Consider the following 8,668-nt stretch of genomic DNA (forward strand, 5'->3'; position numbering starts at 1 on the left):
TCGAGTGATGAAGTGGATAGAATTTATGAGAAATGAAAAGAAATTTTTGAGAAAAAATAAAAGAGAGTAGCAGAGTAAATGAAATTAGTAGCGATGAATGTAGGAAATGAAAAGGGTAGATAGGAGTTAGGGTTAGGTAGATCATTTTATAAATTTTGAAAAATAAAATGTATAAAGGCACTTTTTTTTACCAAGAAAATGATGAAAGCCATATTTTATGATTTAGAATTATTGATGAGGTTTTTCCTTCACACAAAATTTTAAAAACCTAAATACCTCTATTTTTTGCAAATATACAAATTGTTTATTGAGTATAGGGGATACTAGGTATCGATGCCACAGAGTAAATTGTCAATTATCGATGGTTTTCTAACTCCTTTATCATTTACACTATCATAAACGCGAGAAAATAAATCTATATTGCAAGCATGAAATAAAAGGAGTAGAAATAAAAATAAAAACCCCCTAGGATTATGAAATTTCTAATTACTTTTCCAAGTGAATCTATAGGTTAATTGAATGTTATTAGTTTGGCTATTTATGGCATAATTTTATAATATCTATGAAACCTACTCTTATAGTAATCATCTATACTTATAGTTAAACTATACCTATTCTTAGAGTTATCAAATTAACTACAAGTTCATTAAATTCTATGAAATTATATGGAATAAGCCATCAAGACCACCAAAATGTATCTCTATTCTCATGAGTGTATTCTACAAGTTTAGCCTTTCTTTGAATTAGTGTTAAATCCCAATTTACATTGGAACTTAACATCTTGAGATTATCACAATTAATGATCAATTAATTATGATTATAAAAGCAAAACTGCTAAATAACTTGTTCAAAATAATAGTATTAAATAACCAAGCAAATTTCACAAACAATCATAAAAAGTTCATCCATAACTCTAGGTATAAACTTTTAAAAACACATAATAAAAATCAAAGAAAAGACCACACTTATATTATAGCTAAACATGAAATCAATTACAAAAGAAAAAGTAACATGAGAGAGGTCACTCTTGTCATATGAGTTCCAATTCTCCATTTTGTTCCTTAACTCTTCGTCCAAATATAGCTACAAGTGCAAAAGTAGCTGAACTAAACCACATTACCCTATTCTACTCCTAAACTAACTACTACGAGCTTGTAGTTTAAGAGCTACATTTTTTGTGTTTCTCTTTATTCCAAGCTCTCTAACTTATGCTAAAATAATAAACACAAACTCTATTTATAGATTCTTCAAGCCTTTTTGTGTCTTTTCTAATGTGAACTCTTGACAAAATTGGTTTTTAAAGTCAAATTTTGTGGCTCCATGGAATCTTGACGATTTGAGATGAAAAAAGATGTTTTTAAAGTTTCTTGAGCATGATCTTTCAGTCACCAAAATGTCTAATCAAATATCCCATCCAAAGCAAGAAAGAGCATGCATCAAAGGAGTAAAGTTGCGCAACTTGGGCAAGTTGTATGTTACTTTTTGGCTAAGAGAATCCCCAGCTCAAAACCAGTACATGCAATAGCCAGTTTTGCTTCGACAAGAATTTCAATTTCCTTAGAAACTAACTTGCCATGATTCCCTAGCTCGGACCGGTTCTTGTCAAAAACTGGTAAGATATCAGGATTAAAGAGCCACGATTGTCATATTATTTTGCAACGGAAGCTTCCTATTGGATTGCACGGATTCTTGTCAACAGAGGTGTATACTTTAGTATGTGAAGTAGCTAAGCTCTTTCAAGATTTGTGTTCAAGAAAGCTTAAATTGGAGGAGATTGAGAAATTAGAAGAGAACATAGTAATGATATGATGCAAGTTGGAAATAATCTTTCCGCCAACTTTTTTTGATATTATGATTCATTTAGCTGTTCACTTATCCCGTCAAGCCAAACTTGGAGGGCCGGTCCAAGATAGGTGGATATACCCCTTTGAAAGTTAAGTATGATTCTTCTTAATTTGACCTCCTAAACATATATTAGCTAAGTTAGATCACTAACTGCTACACCTACTTATAAAGAAAGCAAGTGCATTTGAAACTATGCCATCATTTTAATTATTCTCTACATATTTTCTCAAAATGTGATCTCGAAGAAGAGTGGCATGAATGAAGTCTAGAATAGCGACTTGTATTTGATGGACCAGATGTTCCACGATAGCAATTCTCCATTTGCGCAAATTTCACTCCCAAATACCATTACCAGCTATATGAGAACAACTACAAGACATCACACTACAAAGTATCATTTTGCATTCTCGCACCTCTTATCATTTCTTTTTTAGCAAGAGGGAGTTGATTTGGAAGGAAAGAAGAAGGTATTAATGAAGTCAACGTATAAGATAAATGTTTATACTCTTTAAGAATTAAGTATAAGAGCTGATAACATTCCTCACCCATAGTGTCATTGAACTAGAGATGCAACCTGAACTAACCAAGAAGAAACTTCCATTTTAGCGCCTAGAGATGAGGGCGAGATTAGTGCCTCGACTTCTACACCATTACCTCTATCCTCACGGTCTACGTGGCGGAGAGTGTTAGAAACAATTGGTTACACGCAGACACAAGTGGTGGAGTGACTTGATAGGATAGATGTTCGCCTTGATAGGCAGGATGTCTGCTTATGCCACATCGTACATTATTTGGGCATTTTGCCTCCTCCACCACCTGATTTGGAGGATGGAGGAGTTAACTTGAAGGATGCAACTGGAGAGGCAATTAGATGACCCAAGGGAGCTCGTGGAAGAGATGGTCCAATGGCTTAAGATGAATTACATCCAGATGGCCTTTTACAGCTTTTATTTTTTGACTTTCTTGCTTCCTTGAAAATTTGAAACTTTTATTTGTTATTTGGTTTTTACTACTAATCATTTTTTTTGAACTTATGATGTTGCTACTTATGAACTATCTGCAGTGCTAGTAGATTTGTAGATTGATGGTTTATGATTCATAGTTGATCAGGATTTTAACCATTGACATTTGGGATCATTTCTTATTTTTGTTCATTTATCTTTCTCTACACATTGACAGCAATGTGTATACTAAGTCTGGGGGGAAAAACTTGTGATACATGCATGATATGTAGATGTGTGTTGTTGGAAATGTTTGAATTGCTTGGACTTGATGGAAATATTATTATGCTTCTGAAGTTGTTGAAAATTTGCTAACTGGGAGTTTCTTCCAATTATAAGACAAAACTCTATCAAAATTTTTTCAAAATCTTATCTAAAATTACAAAATTGTCTAAAAATTTTTTTTAAATTTTTTTTTGATTTAGCCCAAAGGTCAAGAAGTTCTAACCAATATTGACTTGAAAAATTCATTTTTTATTTGATTTGGAAATAGTTATTATGTGATTAGGATTTTTGAATTTTAGAAAATAAATTTTGTAAAATGGAAAAAATTATGCCTAAATTTTGCTAATTGAGTGAGATTTCTCCCCTAAGTAAGAGATTGATATAATCAATGAGAGTTATCTTTTTCCTATGATTTATGCTAAAGAGGTATAAAAAAAACAGATGAAGGAAAAATAAGAGTTGTTCTACTCCAATGATTCTAGTATTGAGCAATCAGGGATTGGCATCTATAAACATTAATTTTCGCATCAAAAGATGTTTGAATTATGAGTATGCTAAACAACTCAAATAAGTAAAATATTGAGTAACCGGGGGTCTACATCTATAAATGCCGATTTTCATGTCAAAAGATAATTTCATTATTTGAGTAAGTTAAATATGAATAAATCCCTCTTAGTGTTGGAATTTGAGAAAAAGATGATTGAAAAAGGAAAAACTATGAATTGACTATATGAGTTGTTTATTTGTGAAATTCGGTTAAGGTGAGAGATTAAATTTAACTTGTTAAAATTAGGGTATGATTATCTCTCTTTTACTTGATATTATGAGCATTTAAGACAAATTGAACAATTACATAAGTTTCATATGATTTAAGACAAATTGAACAATTATAAAGGGTTGAATTTTAAAGTTTCATATGATTTATTTCAAAACTCTTAAATCATTATTGGTTGATTTTTCCTATTGCTTGAGGACAAGTAATGATTTAAGTGTGGAGGAATTTGATGAGCGTTTATTTTGCATATTTTTATTGTGTTTTATGCTTAACTTTTGGTGTGTTTTTAGGATAAAAATGATGACATTTGGCTCTTTAAGCTTATATTCCTCAGGTTGCTAATTCTAGTCAAAACTTGCATTTGAGCAAATTACTGCATGAGTTTATAGTTTTTTAGGTGTTGGATGATTTATTCGAATCAAGTGAAGTCGAAGTGATATACTAGGAGTGATTCGAAGTCAATTTAGGCATGAAGCAAATGCAGAACATGAGGAAAAGTCAAAAAATGACCGTGCCAATGGATACTTGAAACGTGCCTCATGGATCCAGTTCAAGGATTCAAAATAAACCTCTGTGAAGAGGACACGTGAGCTATGCCTCATGGATCCTTGATGTCACATTTCATCATCTAAGAGGTAGAGGAACTAATCCGCAACCTAGATCCGTGAGCTACACCTCGCGGATCCATGTTGCATATCCCTGGGTTAAAGGCAACTTGCAGACTTTTCACAGTTTTTGGGACTATTTTCTTTAATCAATTTCAACTAGTTTCTGCAAAGTAGCAATGGGAACTTGAAAAAGCAACATTTTGGAATCTCAAGGAGCATCTTTTGTAAATCTTTCTTCTATATAAACACTTGTTTTAAAAGGATTAAGGAGATTTTAGAAACTCTTGAGAAAGAGCTATAGTTATGGAAAGAAAAGGTAGAGAGAGCAAAAGAAAGTGAGATTTTCTTTTGTGGAAGAACAACTTTGTTCTAGAACTTGAAGAATAATGTGTAAATGTGGAGCTTGAGGAACTTGCTTCATCTAATTAAATAAGATTTATTCAAATTTTACTCTCAACTTCTTGTATTATTCATGCATTATGACAATAGGTTTGGGTGCTTTAACATGTCAGACTTTATGTCTAGCTAAACCATTTTCTCCTACGGGTAAAAATGAACTTGTAGCTTCTTGATTTGTGTTGACTTGAGTTAATCATAGCTATCTTGTGAACCTATTAGTTCATATATTTGCACATTATATTTGTACTTGTTTGATTAGTTGTAAGGAGTCCAATTGTGAAACCTGGTCAATAATTAACTATTAGAAAATTTCTATTTTTTGGCTCTTTTGTTAATGCAACTATGGCTAGACATAGACCAACAATGGGAGGTACAATAGGGGTGAAAGTGCAGGAGGTGGTGCTGTAATTGAGGGAGAAGTTAGTGGGGCAGGTACAAGAAATAGGGCTGATGTAGGTATAGGGGAACTGAAGAAGATAACAAAAATGGTAGCAACTCTAAAGGAGAGCATTTGACTAATGATGAAGGGTTTTGCAAAGATGATCAAATGCTTGAGAGTGAGAAACTAGCCCCTATAGTTGAAGTTCTCCCTCCTGTTGAGAGGAACACTATTGAATCTACAATGTATGAGGAATGGGATATAACAAGCTTGGAAAGTGATGCACAAGGAGGTGGTCAACATGCAACCCCAGTTGGAAAAGAATCACAGGCAACTAATAAAGCATTTGGTGGTAGCAAGAGAAATAAGAAAAAGTGTGTTAGAAAAATAGCAAGAGGGCCAAGAAAGAGCACAACAAAAAAATAAAATAAAATAGATCATCACATATAATAATTCATCATCACAAACTGATCAGAATACATCACCATAGGCTGATAAACGACTAGAAGATGCTAATGATGAAGATGTGTTGTAGGACAATATGATGAATTAAGACCCATGGACCACTCATGGTTCTTCTTATCAAGATGATGATGTGCATAAAGAAATTGTATACACTGACCTCAATGCTAAAAAAATACATGGGAAATCCATATTTTCAAGTAGCGATAAGGTTTATATCATTAGTTGAGTTCAAGACTACAATCTAGAATTATTCTATTGCTAATGGTAGACTTGTTTGGTACTACACCAATGAGGAATTTAGAGTGAGGGTAAGATGCAAGGATCCATGCAACTGGGAGTTTTATACTTCTCAGGAGAAAGCACCTGGGCCGAATGATTTTGTCGTATGATGTGCATGAAAATTGTAGTCATGCTTGGAAAAATAAAAACATGACTGTTAAATAGATAGCTCAGGCAACAGTGCATGAGGAGTGCAATTACAAATATCAAACAAAAATAATTAGAAATGCTTAGAAATATTACTATTGACAAAATCAAAGGTTATGCAGTAAAATAGTACAAGCATATCTGGGAATATTGTTAGGGGATTAAGAAAACTCACCATGATTCTACCATGGCAATTAAGTTCACTTCATTTAGAGAACTGGGTTGCGATTCATCTAGGTTGCATTTATTGGTTCATGAGACAGTATTATTGTTTGGGTGCATTAAAGGAATGATGCAAAATGTGTAGGCTTGTGATTGTACTTGATGGATGTCATATAAAAGGGTCATACCCTAATCGACTCTTATCAGCAGTGGCAATTGATCCCACTAATGGCTAGTGGCCTATTGCTTGGGCCATAGTAGAGAAAGAAGCTACTGTCTAGTGGGAATGGTCCTTGGAGCTTCTCAAAGTAGATCTAGAAATAGATAATTAGTTTCAATACACTTTCATCTCTGATTAACAAAATATGAGTATCTTGTTATATAACAATTGGTGCATACTAGTAGCCACTTCAAGTACTAATGTGTAAAATATTTTTGTGGGGGTTGGATAGAGCATTATCCGAAGTGCTACCTAACTCTGACCATAGATATTGTGTATAGCACATATATCAAAATTTCAAAAAGAAATATCTCAGTAAGGCACTTAAAGGAATGTTATGGGTAATAGCTAGAAGCAGCACAATTAGAATGTTTAAGAAAACTGCTGAGAACTTGAAATAGTATGATAGTGAAGCATACAAATGGGTGGAGAAAGCACCTTATCCGAGCCACTGGTTTAAGACTTTCTTTTCTCCTCACATTAAGTGTAATATGATTGTCGATAATCCATGCCAGTCTTTCGATTCACACATACTAGAAGTTAAGGATAAGCCAATCATATCTTTATTAAAAAATGTTAGAGAATTGATGATGGAAAGAATTCAAAGAAAGGCTGCCATTACTAGAAATCCACACTTACCAGGGCCTTTGACTAGAAAATTTATTGATGATAGAAATGAAAAGTTTTTTCACTGGTTACCATAATTCAATGGAATTGATGGATATCAGGTAAAGGCCCAAGGAATGCCAATTTATAGTGAAAAAGAAGCAATGTACTTGTTGGATTTGGGAAGTATCTAATTTACCTTGTACCCATTTAATTGTAGCAATTAAGCAAATAGAAGATGATCCCCATGAAATGACTAATGAATGTTACTACAACAACTTATTTTTGTAGGTTTTTATAATAATATCTTGTAGCCTATCAGTAGCTAGGACTGTCAATGGGGCTAGGCCAACTCGAGCTCGGTTCATTCATCCCAACAAAAAGTCCAATCAGCCCGACCTTTTAGTGAGTCGGTTTGAGTTTAATTAAATATGAGCCGAGCTTGCACCTCATTAGGCTCAAATCCGACATAGGTCCGACCCTTTAATTACTTATATATATAATATTTATATTTTGATATTATGTACAACTATATATCCAAATATATTATTACTAAATACTAAATGTCTATAAATAACAAAATACAAAAATACATCTGAAGACTCTCTTATGAACTTTCTTAAGAGCCAATATTAGTAATGCATAACTGAATCTCTAACTTTTCTTATTGGTCGAGTAAATTTTTGTGTTAGCATAATATTGGTTGATTTCTTTTTGGTCTAGAAACACAAATCATCAAACATGTTTGGATTCAAATCACAAGGTTATAAAAAAGTTTCAACTTTTAAAGATGTATTGGCTTATGACCGTATGTTTTATTAATAGTTTTCATGTATTTTGAACAAATTAAATATAAATATTGTTGAAAATTTTTTGGTTTATATACTTTTTAAGAACTATTATTTGTTCATGTTTAGTTTTAATATTGTAGTCTTGTAAATGTTAAATTAGTTTTACAATTTAATAGTTATAGTAATTATATTAAGAAAATTAAGGAGTAATAAGTGAGCTTGAGCTAAATCTGAATAAGACTCATAACTCGAATATTATGTGAATTGAGTATGAGTTTTACGTTTATTAACCCGACACTCATAGAACGAAACTCGAAAATATTATAAATTAAATGAGTTGAGCTCGAACGTATAAAAACCCGGTTCATTAGGCCCGATTGACAGGCCTATCAGTAGCCAAATACTTTGGCCTAAGTCTACCAACATAGAACTTGATCCTCCAATTTCTACTATCCAACAAAGTATGCCAAAAGAGGCAAGGAAAAGGAATGATGTAGAAGAAAAGAACCATGGAAGAAAGCTCAGAACATGTCACCATGCATTGTAGGAAATGTGGAAAAATATGGTACAATGTAGCAACATGCAAATAGATGACTTCGAATCGAGAAACTGCTTAACTAATGATGAAGCAATAGCCTATATGTATACATATAGTTTTCATGCCAAATGTCTTGCCTTTGTTAACCAATACACTTCCATTTATACAAAGTTTCAAAAAGAAAACAAAGGGCAAAAGAGTGCATAAGGAGGGTTTATGAACTCAACA

The sequence above is a fragment of the Coffea eugenioides genome, chromosome 2 (assembly GCF_003713205.1).
Source record: "Coffea eugenioides isolate CCC68of chromosome 2, Ceug_1.0, whole genome shotgun sequence".
Lineage (NCBI taxonomy): Eukaryota > Viridiplantae > Streptophyta > Magnoliopsida > Gentianales > Rubiaceae > Coffea > Coffea eugenioides.